This window comes from Meleagris gallopavo, chromosome 3 (genome assembly GCF_905368555.1).
Source record: "Meleagris gallopavo chromosome 3, MGAL_WU_HG_1.1, whole genome shotgun sequence".
NCBI lineage: Eukaryota > Metazoa > Chordata > Aves > Galliformes > Phasianidae > Meleagris > Meleagris gallopavo.
In genome coordinates, this window is record NC_139406.1 from 11,258,910 (window position 1) to 11,276,700 (window position 17,791).

Below are 17,791 nucleotides of genomic sequence, written 5' to 3' on the forward strand. Positions count from 1 at the left end.
TATTGAAAGACAAAACTCAAAATATATACAAATTCATCAGCCAGCAAAAGGAGTCTACTTTTAGCCTACATAGAGCAAAGGCAAGATTTTAACAATACTGGGCACCCATTACTTCAGGTGTCCTAAGAAACAACTTCAGGTGTCCTAAGAAACAACAGCAGTAAAGCTGAACCTGTAATCCATACAAGATGGATTGCAGGTGTACCTGTGTTGCAAACACTATATGCAGTTCAGCCCACATCCATTGTATACTTGTTCCATGAGTACAATATGCTGTGCTGTGTCCAGCCTACACAGCATTCAGCATGGCCTTGTGTACTGGATAAAAGTCATGGTATTTGTATCCTCCAGTGGCATCTCAGAGAAAGTACTGCATTTCTTCTGATCAGCATCAGTAAACAGGTGCCTCACTGACAGCGCTTCTTTAGCACTGAAAAAAGATGATGAGAGAATGAGACATCTTCGTGCAATCCTCTGTAAGTGCTGGCTGGCAAAATGCCATCTGATGTCCCTCCATTTACACTGTCTGGAGTAGTAAGCAGGAAAAAAAACCACAATGATTTTGCTCGTGATGTGAGCAAAATCTTACAGGCCCTGTCGAGTCATTTCTTCCCTTGTGTGCCTGGATGTTTCATATGGTGAATCCCATGAAGCTGTTGTAATTGAGTAAAGAAGCCAGAAATTTGAGGAAACATAAATGGTTTCAAATACCATTTATAACCTCAGAATGTGCTGTAGGTTATCACATGAGAGTTAAATTTCACAGGCTTAGGAAGGTTTTAACACAAACAATCTATCCATTGTGAAGCCAAATATCCAAAACACCTGGATTTCCATTTTAATTCTACGTATTTTCTTGAAAGGGGAAAGAATCTCAAGACAATGCATTAATCTGCATTGCACAGTTAACAAATTAGCGAATAATTTTTTTCTCAGTGTGATAAAGATGAGGTTCAGGAGTGCTCTCCCAATCATTTTTATACCTAGAATCATAAAATGCCTTGGTTGGAAGAGACTTCAAAGACCATCTATTTCTAACTCATCTGCTGCAGGCAGGGTTGTCAATTTTATAGAGATATAGGAAAAAAGTGTATTTTTGAGATACAAGGTCCAGAACGTCACCTTCTGCTTTAGAACAGAAGAAAGAGAAAAAGAAGAGGGAGAAAGGGAAGAGAAAAAGAGAAAGGAGAAGGAAGGGAAGGAGAAAAAGAGAAAGAGAGATGGAAAGAGAAAAAGAAAGAGAAAAAACAGCTGTTAAAATTCCTAACAAATATTGCAGAACAGGAACTAAGATCCTGATGAGAACAGAATCAGAAAAAAAAAGAGAAAGAAAGAAAGAAAGAAAGAAAGAAAGAAAGAAAGAAAGAAAGAAAGAAAGAAAGAAAGAAAGAAAGAAAGAAAGAAAGAAAGAAAGAAAGAAAGAAAGAAAGAAAGAAAGAAAGAAAAAAGAAAAAAGAAAAAAGAAAAAAGAAAAAAGAAAAAAAGAAAAAAAGAAAAAAAGAAAAAAGAAAAAAGAAAAAAGAAAAAGAGAAAAAGAGAAAAAGAGAAAAAGAGAAAAAGGAAAAGGAAAAAAAGAAAAAAGAAAAAAGAAAAAGAAAAAAAAGAAAAAGGAAAAAAAGAAAAAAAGAAGAATTCTGAAATCTTATTTGGAGCAACTCTGTTGAGTTCTGCTCCAACCAGTGTGCAAAATATGTTTTCTCAGCAACAGTTTTCAATAAAATTGGGATAGATCCAAATAGCATGAGGCCATAGTAGGGACCTCCAGATTTCAGTCTGAAAATCTGTTCCCAGCAGCATCCTGCTGCGGAGGCAGCTGCACTTGAGCTGCTTTCATCTCACCTATTGCACATGGGGGTGAGCCTTCGAAGGTGACTGTCCCATAACACTCTCCAAAAATAAATCCCTGACATCACTGCACTATGCTGCATTAGGCTCAGCAGCTGTTTTCACACAAGAAAGCCTTGCACCCATTCCACCCAGGCCCTAGTGGGCATGTCTCTCTGCATGCCCACAGCCCATCTGCCATGCAGCAGAAACAGTGCTCTGGGAGTAGAAGGGGACATTTTGTCCCAGAGCAGCAGGTGGGCTGTGCCAGGACAGCTTGGTACCTTCTCCCTGTCATCTCCAATGCCCCCCTGGGGCTGCCAAGGAGCACACTTCCTTCTTGCTTCTGAACAACCATCAAGGAGTTTTTGTCCTGTGTCCTACTGAAGCTCTTGAGGATAAAACACATTCCCTATAGCTTTTTGCTGCTTACAGACATTCAGTAAACACAGCGTGGGTTCATTCACATTTGCTTTAGGAGACACCTCATAGAGTGCCAACCTAAATACATGTAATTTTGGAAAAAGCAGGGTCTCAGAAGGCACTCTGTGCAGGACAGCCAGTCTGCAAAGGCATTTACAGGCATTAAGAACTCTAGAAGCTTGAGGAGCTTTTAAAAACTTACTATCTTTTTTTCATACAAACATACAAGATTTTAGCAATCCCTCATCCCCCACAGAGGATATATTTCAACACCTGTACTAACTTTGGTTGGTCTGATGAACTTACAGATTAGTTCTTTTAAAGGAATGGTTTTCAGCCAGGACGAAGGGGAACTGTTGTCCCAAATGCCATTTAACATTCATATATGAGAAGTAAACACTGCTATAACGTTTTGGTGATCAAGTTAGGAGACCAGTTGGGGTAAGCAACAGCCAGTTTAGAGTGAAGAGAAGCAGCTGCTACTGTGCATCAGATCAGTTTCTGTGCCAGCTCAGGATGAGGTAACTCAGAAGAAAGAGTCTTCCTTTGCTTTCTACAGGAAATGCTTTGAGATTGCTAGGGAAGGTTTTATACACTTGCCTGCCAGAGGTCGGTTCTACAGTGATCACAAAGAGAAAGAGAAGTAGCTTCTGTAAGGGCTGTTTGAAGAAAGCCTTACCAAAAAAAATCTGTTTGTACATTCTTAGCCTTCTCTCAATTAACAAAAACTACTCCTTGGTGAAGCAAAACCGATAACCAACTCCTAACAGCATTGCTTATGAGAGGCTTCAAGTTTCCAAAGCAACAGCATGTCAACACAGCCAGCCTTGCCTTTGTTACAGTGCTGGCCCACAGCAGAGCTCCCATGTTTTGCCTGGGCCAGCTCACGCACCAGCTCTGAGGCCTCCATCCCTGCTGGGAAAAAAGCTTGTAGATCCCCAGGGACTGTGGGCCAAGAGGTTGTGGCTGCTGGAGCTGAGGCCATGGCAGCTGATTGGGATGGGTTGACTTGGTGTCATTGAGCTGTTGTTGTGCAGCAAGGCCATTCCTTCAAGCTAGGCTGCGTACACAGGCCTGCGCAAAACTGGGGCACAGCACGACTGGAGGTACAAAGCAGGTTTACAACCCTAGTTATGAAAACCTCCTCTTCCCAACTCCAGCTTCTGCAAGCTGTTTCTGAGGGACCCAGGCAGTCATCTGCTTTGCATCCACATGGGTCTTTTCCCATAGGTAAAAGAGTGGCTTGCATGGGGTGGAAAGGGCAGCACGTGATGTATTGTTGCTCTTTTCATATTTAACAAGTAGAGTACTATAATTAATAATGTAAAACAATAAATAAATAATGTCAACTAGAAGATTAGCTTAAAAACAAGTACCTCTCGTGCATAGAAGCACCTTGCCTGCTCTTAGAAGCCAGCTTAGCTCCATGGAGTTTTGGGGAAAACAGCTCCCAAGCCGCATTCCACCTTTTTGTACCACACAGATAGGAACTTTCAGAGCAAAGGTCTTAGCTCTGTACTGGTTCTTGGCTGTCAAACTGACACATGGACAACTCTGAACTGATTATTCTTCTTTGTCTCAGGGGACTCTTGCAGCAAAAGACAGCCTTAGAAACAAGAAGCAGAAAGGTCATTTATCCAGGCACTTTTTAGACACTGGAATCTTCTCTGTTCAGATACAGTTGCATTAACATCATGCTCTGCTTAGGCTTTCTAGCCAGTTCTCTGGCTGCTCTCAAGCTCATTCAGCATGAGCTGAGGAGGGAAGATCATAAGATGTTTATGGCTGCATCTGAAGATGCTTATGGCTGCAGGACCCTAATATTTCTTGCTTCTAAAATAAATGCTGCCAAGACCTCCCTCTGGGACCAACTTCCTGGACAGGGAAAGCTCATGTCCACTCTATTACTCTTCAGAGCTACTGCTGGTCTGTGCTTACACATCTAGGGAAGCATCCTTGATGACACTAGCTGTCCAAAATAAGGCTTATGTTCAATTATGCAGATCCAATACCTATGATCATAACGGGACACTGCTCAATGTACAGGGACAGAGGTAAAACCCTGCCAAACTGAGATAGCAGGGTTGCTTCATGAACACCCCTAGTGACAAGTTAGGAAAGGATGGTACTTTTTTTCTTGGATCTATGCTGTAAAAACTCTGCTCATTTCAAAAGGCTCCCTAAAGTTTGATTAGGTCTTTCTAACAGCTGAGATCTCTGAGTGGAAACATAGCATCCAACTTGTGACAGACATTTCTAAGCTAACTTCTCACTTAGAGTAATTCTAGTATCTTGCAACGTCTTTATTTCACTTGGCTTTGAAGAGATAGAGGAGGCAGATAATTAATTATAAAAGACAGTTAAAAAAAAGAAATCAGTCATTCCAGAGTCTTAAATCCCCTAAAGACAAAACTGATACACCACTGACAGCTTATGGGCCCTTGCTAGTGTGGAATCAAACACCTACAGCTGAACTGCATTAGAAAAGCTTCTGTTCACTTCTCTCACCTAAAGTGATAGGAAAATCTCTTTCACTTTCTTCAAACCATATGACAACACTTGGTAAGTTTTGTTTCCTCCCACTTATATAAAATAATAAAGGATGATAATTACCCATCGAGTGATGTTCCAGCTTTGTTTATATGATGTTCAGAACAGTTTATGGCAATAAAAGGAATGGGTACTTGAACTTGAATGAGGTATTACGCTAGAATATATATTTAGTTTAAATACTAATAATAGCTTAACAGCAGCAAGGCAACGTAATGGGATATGACAGATGTTGGATGTTCTCCCTTTGCACAGTGCCAGATGTATATTTCAGATTACTGTTTGCATCCCAGAAGGGCCAAGAGGCCTCAGTTTTGGATTCATGTCCTGGATTCTGCAAACAAATATTCAACTCTTCCATAAAAATATAAATGGCAACTTATTTTCATCAGACATATCAATGTTTTTTTGCATGGGCTAGTCTTCAGAGCGCTGCCCTAGAGGTGGCACTGTTGAAAGATTTATAAGAAAAACCATCTGTTTTCCCACAAGGTTACACAGAAGTAACCTTGGCCACTGGGAACATGGCTTGGTGAGGTGAGGACTCCAGAATGGCTGCCTGGACCAAGATCCAAAGCTCCTGCAGAATCAGTTCATTTGGGCAGTCAGACAGTGCTACTGGGCAGAGGTACCATTTCCAAGAAAGAAAGTGTATGAATATTTCAGGCTCTTTGAATTTGATAAATGCCAGGAATGGTATACACAATTGAACACTAATTTTAGAAAGCTTTTTTAATATTTGCCTTTCATTTTCATATTTGAAGAGAAAAAAAGTTCTGTGAAATGTCAATAGCAGGTTCATTTTATAGAAACAAAACTGAAAATGACAGGGTTGACTTCTGTATTTTCCTCCCAGGATTGATAGCTGATACTCATTCCCTGGTTATTAGCCAGTAGTATGAACCCAGCTGGGATTTTTAGACACAGTTACCATTTCACCACAGGCTTCCATCATTGAAAATACATTGCTGCTGGTTCATATTATGCCTTCAAACATTTCTGTAGTCTTGCTGCCATCAGCAGCATTTTACAGAAGAGGTAATTCAGGGAATAGTTAGTCCAGTGGTTCAGGAACAGGAGTTTTCCAGCCCACATCCTCTCCATCTAGTTGTCTCTATGAAACTCAGAAGCACAGAACAGAGATCTACTAGATATCTTCTAGGTATTTTATAAATCCATGGAGAAATCTATTTCCTACAACAACTCTCCAGATTATGGCTGTACCATAATTACATGCTGAAATGAGTTGATGTTGGCAGGAATAATTCCCAGGGATTAGTGCTATCGTTCATGTGGTTGCTCTGTGACTTGGTAAGTGATTACACTCTGCTCTGACACCAAAGCTCTGAGGAACAGCAAATATAGTCAACACCTGTTCTACAGTAAGGTGGTCATTCAGGGCTGAATCTCTGAAGAACCAAAGGACATCCCTACCCCAGCTCTCCAATAGCACCTATCTGATCTCCTACCACCATCCGTGTCTAACTGTCCCAACACTTGAGGAAATCATGCTTACAGGCCTCTGCAGGAAAGAGAAGATCCAATATTCTCTCCTGAAGAATAAAGGAACAGGTCTCATAGTACAATTCTTTTAAGGAAAGAAAGCTAAGAGCTGAATCTTGTGTTTCTAATCCCATCTAGTGTCCTAAACATTAATCTATTTTCCCTCCAGTAACAGATTAAAGGAATTCTGACATAGGGACTCTTTTCTCCATTAAAGTTTTTAAGTATTTGGTTTTTGATCAGCCACTGTCACCACCACATTTCTTCAAAGAGATATTCTGAGCTGTTCTAACGAGCATCAGCCACAATCTGAAACAGGGAGGAAGGGAGTAATGGTTCACAGATCCCCAGAGCTACTATGGAGCTAAGTGGTTGGGATCAAAGAGGACTGCATATGACAACAGCAGCACTTAGAAGAGATCTTAAGAGCTGTGTTTTCTCACATCAAGCTTTATACAACCACAACACTTTGTTCTCAAATACTTAAACAGGTTAGTGACAATGAATAAACGGCTGTAATTGTAACATGACAACATATTGAAACCAGTGGTGAAAGTGCTTTGTATTTCCAGGCATCCTAAGATTGTCATCATCCTCAATATCTGACCATAACTCAGATCCAAGACAGTGTTGGAACAAACCTTGCTGCTAACAAATGAAGAATTAGATGTATCCTTGCTCAGCTGCTTCCTGTACAAAGAGACCCTTATCTTGAATACATTACAATGCCATCAATAAAATTTTGGGCTATTTAAGACAGACTTCACCACAACATGACAGCTATTCCCAAAGATGGCTGTTTTCAAGCCATACGTAAATTTAATTCAGTTAAGGTACACTAAGCAAATGACAACAACTAATTCCCTTTTTCTCCCACCAAAGGACTTCCAAAAGTCAGGAATTCCTACATTTCTTGCTCTTGAAAAAATATTTTTTCTTCAAGTGTCTCAAAATGGTGTAAACTCCATAAAATTTCTCGCTAAATGACCGGTCAAATACAGATAAATGCATGCTTGGTAACAATCTGTTAGCTACTCTGACAATCACTGAGCAGTTCTCTCCACTTGTTGGTGAGCATGTCTCCATGTGTGATGATATGTTTGAGCTGTCAGTGCATAGCTTGATGGGAAAATCAAAGCCAGGCATGAGCCAGGAAGAAGTTCCTCCAAATAACAGACAGGAAATAAAGGGATAGATATCCACCACTTCCCTGCTCTCAGATTATTTTCAGCAGTTGTCATATGGCTCCTTGTGTATCATCCCAGCCCCCTTCCAAAAGGAACATGAGCTTTTCTACTACAAATTACAGTTTGAATGGTGCAACAGTACTGCCCTCAGCATAGGAAGTTGCACAAGGCTGTGGCACTGAGCCTTTCTGCCCTCTTCCTTGAGCATCATGCCTTCTACACAGCCCATTCCTCAAACTTTACTTTGATCTGTAAAGGCTCTATAATCTTACAATAATCTCTACTCTCACCTCTAACAGCATTTTTTTATTTTTATTTTTAATTTTTTTACAAGGACTGCTAAAGAAAATGCTTTAGTAAAACACTTTTAGGCACTCTGCTTTTACAGGATTTAGTTCATACCTCTGTCTTCAAAAGATGTGGTATGGAGAACACTGAGACAGAGGGTTTGCTTTGCTTGCTTATTGAAATTGAATGTTACATATAGGTTTAGTTGTGGATAAGGTATCATAATCCACTGAGCCAAAACTTTAAACACATTTTACATATTTAGTTTCCACTGTAATTGTGCCTATGCACAGATGCAGTGGATGCTATTACAGCTGGTTCAGTAGAACCAGTGAAATCATAGCCTGCTCTCCAAATGACTCTAAAAACTTGCTCCACAGCTTACACCTGCTACAGTCCCTTGACACTATGGTCAAGTTACCCCGAGTTCATGACTGCTACTTCACTAGGATGCCTGTCTTGGTAGCCCCTGACATTTGTTTAGTGACTGCAATCGTATCAGTATTAGCCATAAATATAACATCCAAATGAAAATTATGAGTTATTTTCCCCAATGGCAAATAAGTGCATGAAATAATATTAGCTCAATCACTTGGTATGGATTTTCAAACACACTTAAGGACCGAACATACTGGGATGCAACTAAAAGAATTTCCAGAACCACGTCAGGCATGCTAATTAATTTAAATAGAAATTGGATGACTTAATTTCAAAGAATTCCATGTGTATGTGTATATCTCCATGCAAAAAACACTTCAAATATGTAGCTTCCCAAAGTTGTCTTTTTTACACCTCGCCACTGCAAATCGGTATGTTCAAATTACAAACTTGAAAATACACTTTTATCACTATATTTAAACTAACAGCTTAGGGTGTCTAGCTGACCTAATAACTGGTTCTGTGTTGCTGCACTCTGAGTACATTTGGCCTTTTTAGCATCATCATGGCTTCATTCAGTCCACCGCAGACAAGTCTCACTTCTACCAAACCCAGCATAACTGCATTTCGAAATGGTGTTGTCTTTTATCTCCTCTCTTTTTTTTCGCTCCCCGTTTCCCTGTGAAAGTCTCTGGCTGATTACAATTTACAGCCATCCTGTATTAATATATATTTAAAAAAATCCCTTGCTAATTGCTGGCACATGTTTAAGGTCCATTCAAATTTAGCCTTTTTGCACTTCACTCTAAATTAACTGTACTCTTTGTGAGCTGTCTTGTCTTTCAGATCCGCCTTTAAGCTCCAGCAATTGTAAAAGAAGAAAAAGAAAAAATAGGTGTTGCAAATCATGAGGGATTAGGTCTTGTTCTCATGCAGACATGTAACCTTACATTTGTAAACCCAGAGCACATACAAAAAAGATGCCTGTGGGTTTAGGAATGCAATTTGCAACACGATAAAGGTTTTAACAACATAAAATCTGTATGTATGCATATATCCAAAGAAAAGAGCAAATCAGACAACTTTTTTAGATATTCAGCATCTGATCTTCCTATAGACATTTCATCACAAGTGCAACAGAGTGGTGCAGAACAATTCAAAATGCTCTTTCCTCCAAAGTGTGTCAGTCAGCCAAGAAAAGATTCGTCAAGTCCAGCAGCACTGCATACCAGTGTAATTAAACAGCCACTGCTTAAAGGAACCTCATCTAGGAAAGATGCCTAACAAAAACTTAAAAAAATGAATTAAAAAAAGAAAATACATACACATATACATTTTTATACTATCTTTATACAGGGCCTAATTCTGCAGAAATACACTTCAGTGGATAAACCAGATGATGGATGCAAAGATGCCAGTAAAAGACTTGAAAATTAATTAATTAAAATTAATATTTGCACATTTGTAATTTTCAGTAATTCTGTTTATAGCTATTGCACTTCAGCTGATGCTGGATTTGTTTTGATCAGTTCATATTTGTATCAGTACAGTTTGTTTTGCTTATTGGAGACAGCTCTAATGTGCCACATCCCAAGCATCTATCAGTGCAATGAGGCTGAATGAGAGCAATTTCTACTTAATCAGAACTGTACCAGAAAAAAAGACAATCCAACAAACACTCACCAGGATTTAATGGATGATTTAGCAGCTTCCCTACAAAGACTAAATAGAACAAGCCCAAACATATCCTTAGGTGCATGGCCACAGTCCCACTTCCCTCCCTAGGAACAACTCTGTAAATTTTGACTTTCTACATTCACATAACTATAGGACAAATTTTAGACAAGTGGCTTTCAATTCTTTTTAATTTGGAAATGTTTAAAGTTTTGGGGGTTGGGTTTTTACTTTGTTTATTTCTTTTCCCAGTAGGATAAGTGCAGCTCTGCAAGCAAATTGAAGGTTATTAGCAGACATGGTTTTCTTAGCTACTCTTCTCAGAGTCTTGAAAGAGATGTGTGCACCCCCTAGGATCTGAGTATCACAAGTTGAAGATCTTTTTTTTAGAAAATGCAGCTGCACAAACCACAGATTGGACAATGGGGACTTTGTGAATGGTAGTACTGTAGACAACAGAGAGAATCCTGTCTAACTTTACAAACCTTCATCTTCAGGTGCCAACATCTAGAAAAATGTATTTTCTCACTTGCAAACATAAGAAGAAAGTCCGTAAATGTGAACATTTTCCTCAGTGCCTTTTCCATAATTCACTCCTTAGAACAGAATCAAGCTTTGAATTAATGTGCAAATCTGACAAAGGACAAAAGAACAAATTAAATTACCCTTAATAAGGCCAAGCCAAAAGTAGTGACTTCTTCTGTTGTGATTCATTAAGAAGGTATTCCTTTAATGCTCTAGAGATAAATAATGAAAGAGAAGACAAGTTGATTCAGTGTGCTGCTATGCAAAAGTTTTTAAAATATGCAAATAGTATTTTTTAAAATTTGGGTCTTTATGTCTGTGTTTCCTACCTACCTTCATTTTTCCTAGCATCTCTTTGTTCACAAAGTAAATCTTATAATTTTTGCAACATCTTTGACAAGCCTTCATGAAAAGCTGTCCCTTGCAAAGCAGCAGGGATAGGGCAGAAAAGCAGCTCAGAGCCCAGCACATCCTGTGAACACATAGAAACTTCCAGGCTGGGTACAGCTTGTCTTTCCTTGCCTTCTCGTTCCCCACTTCTCCAAGCAATGCCTAACAGCCAAGAGAGGCTGTGCCATGACATCAGCAGTGCCATAGGCAGGGTAGTGGAACTATTTCTCACCCATTAGGACGAGCAGGTCTGTGAGGGACTGGGGTCAGTATGGATGCTACAGAGGTAGGGGAACGTGAGGATTGGGGTAATGTCTCCTGGAGTCTGGTGAGATTTGCTGGGCTAACCAGGCAGGTTAGGAAGGACTGCAGGTAAACAGCAGGGGGAAAAAAAGAGCATTGGATTCCAGAGGATATAAGCTGCAAGCCATGTCTTCTCAAGCTTATATCAGAGGGCAAGATTTTTGGAAAGGACAGTTTCGAGTTGGAAGGCTCAGCATGGGCAGGATATTGGGCTGCAGAGGAAGATCAAAGCTATCATATAAAATCCAAAGGTTAGTAGGGAATGACCTAAAAATGCTGAATAACACTAATGACTACTCAATGAATTCATATAACTAAGATATTGTATGCACTTTGGTATGACTAGATATCATACAGCCCTATAATACTGTTGTAGGGGAAGAGAGTAATAACTTATTTACCAGGATTCATCTTTAAAGAACTTAACCAGTTTGTTCTTTCCCCACTCCACCACTCCAATTAGAAGGCTTCTCCAAAAGCCCAAAGCTCTGATTCTGGGAACCAGCCTAAAATTATTAATGGTCAGGGTATACTCATGCTATTTCTTGACGCTACAGATTGCAGGTGGAGAGTAAAGAGTCACAAAAATTCAATCTGTATTGTGAACAGGTCAGTACTTTAAAAACAAGATGCAGCTCCTAAGCTGTGCCTTTCATTAGACAATCTCAAACCTTAAAAGGCTGCAGCAGATTTATCATTGCCTTCAGCAAAACAGGGAAGACCAAAAGTGCGATACTATTTGTACTGATCACTGCACAACTGTGAGTAATAGAAATATTTTACTCAGTGGAAGTATGGTGAAGCTAAAATTCTCAGGACTGCATGATTAAAGCATCTGGAAAACTTACTTTCAGAAAGCAAAACGTCTGTATTATTTACATAGCTTTATCTATCAAAAACAAACAAACAAACAAACCACCAAGAACAATCTTCAAATGAGAGAAGCTGCTACAAATTTCAGGTGATACAACTGCCCTGTTTCCATTTCAACTGGAAAAGCCTACTGACCTTACTGGATCTAGCATTACCTAAGGTGAGACCAGAAGAGATATAGTGTTGGGCTGATAGATAGTGATACCTGCGAATCCAATACTGATACCCGTGTATCTAATTCAACAGTTTGCTTTCTGAAACTGTATCCCTTTGCATTGCTTTTTATTAACAGGCCATTATTGATGTACCTTTTGCAAATTTGCTGCTTATGGAAATGTAAACATCTCTTGATACTGTGTAAAATGATTTATAAAGAATTGAGAACAATGATGGGACACACAGCAGTGAAGATGTCAGAATCAGAGAAACATAGAATATCCCAAATTGGAAGGAACCCATAGGGATAATCAAGTCCAAATCCAGGAAACAGAGGAAAAAGTCACTTGCCTAACATTATTTGTCCGAGTTTGACCAGTTTATTTAAACCCTCTTCAGTAAAACAAAGTTACTCTACTGCCCAACCACCAACCACAGCAACTCTGGTATACAAGTTACTTTTAGGAGCAGTATGATGCATTTGACTCTACAACTGGAAACAGAGGCAGCACTCCTATCACCTTTGCAGCAGATCCACAGAAAGCTTTCAGTCAACAGGAGTAGAGGGATAAAAGATGTGTTTTAACACATCTGTTAAACTGTGCATTCTGCTTGCTACCAACAATGCAAAAAGAAATCATATGAAGAACTGGTTCAAGAGGTCTTGCTGAGTGCCGTGTCATCTTTGCCTGGACTAAAGAGTATCTCCAGAACAACATGGACTGCTTCTCAGGGGCTTCAGTTCAACTTCTTTTTCTCACAAAGACAGAACATGCACGCTAAACTTATTCTGACAATAGACGACATCACACATGTTCAGTGTTGATTACTCCCCATTTATAGTAAAAAAAAGTTCATCTCAGAAGAAAATTTTGTGCAGAGGAGGCATTCACAGAGATAAAACAAGTTCCAGAGTACCCAAAGCTTGCAGAGCTTTTGGGAAAACCGTGATGAAATCTGGGAGGTGGGAGATGAAGAGCAACAGATTAGGAACTTTTTTTTTTTTTTTTTTTTTTTTTTTTTTTGTCTACAAGGCAGTAGTTGTGGCATTCCTACTTTATGTGTGTCACATTTGAACCGCTCAGAGCTACCAAGAGGAACTCTATCACTTCTGTTTTTTTCCACATTTCTGTCTCATTTCCACAGAGAACTGGCAAGAAACATAGGGCAGCAGAAACTAAGTCCAAGGATATAGACAATAAGAGTACAAATGTAATTCAATGCCCTGTGGTAAAATTAAATTTGATAAACACTTACTCAGATTAAAAGACAGAAAGACACTCAGCCAAAATAGATTTCCATTGACATACAGAGACATGATGATCTGACATAGAAAAAAGTTTCAAAACACAATTTATTTATGGTTTAATGACATTTAAAATAGCTATTACTAAGTTAGCCGAAATAAAAAAGAAATGACTGGCAAATTGGAGAAGAACAACCCTTAGGTCAATCTGACAAATTTGTTATCCTGCTTGTGGGAAAAACATCCCTTGCAAAATTTGAATTTCACAGCTGGATGAGAACACATAAGCAAATTTAATACAGAGCATAAACTGTTGGTTGTCACCGTCAACAACAATGTACAAGCAGAGCTCACCAAGTAAATGAGAAACAACGTGCCTCTCTACATCCATTTCAAGCCTCATGGAAACACAGATTTACCAGCAAAACTGGGACATCTCCACATGACACAGGGCCAGATTTTCCTGTCAGGTCTGTGCAAAGTCACACAACAGATCATGTTAGAAAAGGGTTAAGTAGCAGACCTCAGAACCCTGTCTATTTTTCAATAGCCTCTGCCTAGCAGCACTGCATTTCCATTTGAACTACAAATGACCCTGTACACACAATCATGTAATTCATATTTATATAAACAGAGGGTACAGTATATATAATTTGAAAGATTTCTGGGAGGGGATGCATCATAACTAAACTCCTACTTTTCCCTTGGGGAAACAATTCCATTTGGTTTTAGTTAACTTCAAAGGAGAAAAGTATTTTCCCTTCTGTGTCAATAATTTAACAGAAAACTGTCATTTCTCTCCACAAATCAAACCGTCAGAGTTGCTCTAACTTAAATGTAAAGCAGCAACACACACACACGCAAAGTGCACACCCAACCACCCACACGAACATACACAGCAAAACAACTGCAACACAATGAAAAGTTCCTGCAGCAATTTCTATCCATGGTAATTGAGTTTAGTTTCACTGAATTGACAGAGCCCTCTCCACACTGGCAAGTTGTATTTCCAAGTACATACCATGGGATGAGGGCCGTCGGTGACATGTTGTTCCAATTTGATTGAGGTTGGCTTATGGGCCAACTCGTCCAAATCATAACCAGTTCAGAAATTACCTCCTACAAAACACCACAGAAAAGATAGATCATGCAGCAGTGAATCTTGGAAAGCTTATTTTGGAGGTCAGTACAGCTTTAAACATTGATAATATTTTTTTTCCTCTCAGATTTCATCTGAAGAAGTTCTGAGGAAGGCTGAGGGGACACTGTTTGCCTTTATTTGGAAAACCATGTTGCCCTGATTGACAAGCTTAGAATTTCTTGGGGGTGTAGGAGAAAATGTATGAACATTCTAAGTAACCATTTTGGATTTAAGAAACTTTACATATAAATCCTAGGCAATCGTCACATTGTTTTAGCCCATTCAACCCAAGCTCTCTCTGTGGCACAGAATGAGGAAAGCACTATTTTCAAAGGGAATTAAAAGAAAAAGTTCAGCGACGTCTGTTATCTATAATGAAATATCAAGGCTAATTCATAGAAAGTCAAACTCTCCCAATTTTAAAAATCCACAAATACATTACACAAGCCAGGGAACTGGCTGGAACTCAGGAACAAAAGGAAAATTTGTGGTCTTTGGAAGAAGGAGCAAGCATCTTATGAGGATTACAGATATGTAGGGAAGCTGCACAGGGAGAAAATTAGAAAGGCCAAAGCCCAGCTAGAACTGAACATGGCCACTAAGGTGAAAAACAACAAGAAATATTTCTATAAACACATCAGCAGTAAGAGGAGGTCTAAGGAGAATCTTCATCCCCTGTTGGAAGCAGAGGGGAACACAGTGACCAAGGATGAAGATAAGGCTGAGGTACTTAATGCCTCCTTTCCCTCAGTCTTTAATAATAAGACTAGTTGTTCCCTAAATACAAATGTGATGCCCATCTTCAAAAAGGGACAGAAAGATGATCCTGATAGCTACAGACCTATCAGTCTCACCTTGGTGCCAGGGAAGATTATGGAACAGATAATCTCAGCAGCCATCATGGATCAATTAAAGGTCTACCAGGGGATCAGGCCCAGTCAGCATGGGTTTACGAATGGTAGATCCCATTTGACAAACCTGATTTTCTTCTGTGACAAGGTAACCCTTGTGGATGAAGGTAAGGCTGTTGATGTGGTCTATCTGGACTTCACTAAAGCCTTTGACACTGTCCCCCACAACATCCTCATGGAAAAGCTGGCTGCCCATGGTTTGGATGGGTGTACACCCTGCTAGGTGAAACACTGGCTGGATGTCCAGGCCCAAAGAGTTGTGGTGAATGGAGTTAAACCCAGTTGGCAGCCAGTCACAAGTGGTGTCCTCCAGGGCTCAGTACTGGGGCCACTCCTGTTCAACATCTTTATCAATGACTTTGATCATTGGCTGTATAAAATACAAGCAAAAGAAAACAAAGTACATCATTCTTACTTAAAATACTGACTGTTTACATCGCTGTGGATATTCAATGGTCCTTACAAGGGTATAACATACATCACAACCGTAGGGAAAAACCATAGGCTACTCTAAGCAACTTGTAGCAACACTCTATTTCTCATTAATACTACTATGTGTTCAGTGACATTCATTTCCTAAAGCCTGCAACACCTGCAACACATTAGATGCTCTCCTAAGTTTTTTTTCTCATGTGTATTTATTATATATCTTGTTGTAGAACTATTGAGAGGTAACTGAGAAAACTGTAAGCATTGACGGTGATAAAAGAGGAGAAAGTTGTACAGGCATCCTGAATTCTTCTCACCCACAGCCTGAAAGCACTACTTTCCACGTCTCATTTCAATGCTCCATCACCAAGACAGAAATGTTTGTTTGAGGTTTTTTTGGCCAGATGTTCACCACCTTCTGAGAGCCTTTATCACTGGATAAGCATGTATCTCATTATGTGAGACTCATGAATCAGAATTCCCAAACCTTTCAGTGAGCACCTTTGCATTTGCCCCAGACAAACAGCCCTATCTATTGGCCTAAGAAGTTCAGCACAAGGCCCTGCCCCAGCAGCATTCAGCATATCCCTTAAGGTACAAAGGGGACATACCAATTTATTCCAGCAGAAAACTTGGGTTGATACTTTGCAAACTGACAGCTCTGAATCTATGATCTGAAAACAGAGGGATGGAGCAAGGATGGAAAAAAAATATGCATCTTCTGGGAATAGTAAAATCCAAAGAACTTCTTTCACAGATTAATGACACTGTTTCTAGTTGTTAGGATATCTACTGCTCAGCTACTACAGCTATGATAATATATCACAGTAAAAGAAGAAAGTGAAGTACTTCATCTTCCTCTGAGGAATGAAGCACCCTCTCAAGACACCAATGCATAAAGGCAAGTCAAAAGAAGGAAGCCTGGAATGTCTGAATGCCTGTCTCCAAGTGCTATCAGCTTTTAGATCCACTTTACAAATGAAGATACAAACAGCCATTTCTATCTTTAAAACAAAAAGAAAAAAAAAGCACAAAAAGCGTAAGTGAATGTTGAGATAGAAGTTATGTCATTGTATATATGAGATCAAGAACAGAAGATGAAACAGAGTCTTGGGTGTTGGTGCTAGTGCAGAAAAAACACAAAGCTGTCCATCCCCCTTCTCCCCCCCCCCAAAACAAAGGATGTTCTTCTTCAGAAAAGGAATTCCCCTGGAAAGACAATATTTTGACTACCAGTGAGGGGTTTTATCTGTCAATAGATTAATCCATACTTTTGGACTACCTCCTGAAACTTTCTTGGACATGTTGCAAAAGATGAGGATGTATTCCCCTGAGCACAGGACAATATCCTTCAATTGAAAGTGGAAACACACAAGCAAGCAGAGCTGTTTCTTTATTTTCAAGGTGGTGAAAACAGAACTCCAAAATGACCTAGAGATAAGATAGAAATATCTCAGGGCATGAGATGGTCCCAGGGTTCCAGCAGATTAATAAAAGCATATGAAATCTTTCACAAAATCAGACATTAAAAGACATTGGAAGACATTAAAAAGGAGCACTTCATGAACACTGAGTCAACAACAGCTGTATTAAGCTAAATATATACCTACATTTCAAACTGAAAATAAATTAAAAGATAAGCACGATTTTTTTCATCCACAAATGCTAAATTCACCCTAACTAGTAGTGGCAAGTGCTGATACAAAATTAACTTTTTATTCAAGCTTGTAGTATGATGAAGGTGAAGAAAATATCAGGTGTAGAAGTGTAAAAGGGAAAAAAAAAAAAAAAAAAAAGATAAAATTCTTGTTCTAGAATACTAAACCTTGTATTTGAAAGCTATATAATAGGGTTCAACTATTATAGGTAGAAGATTTTAAAAACCTGTTTCTGAGTGTATGTGAAATAGGGTCTAGGGTTCTTATGCCACTCGTGGACCAGACCAAGTAACATTAGAACGCGTGTACTTAACCAGAGCCTCCAAAATTGT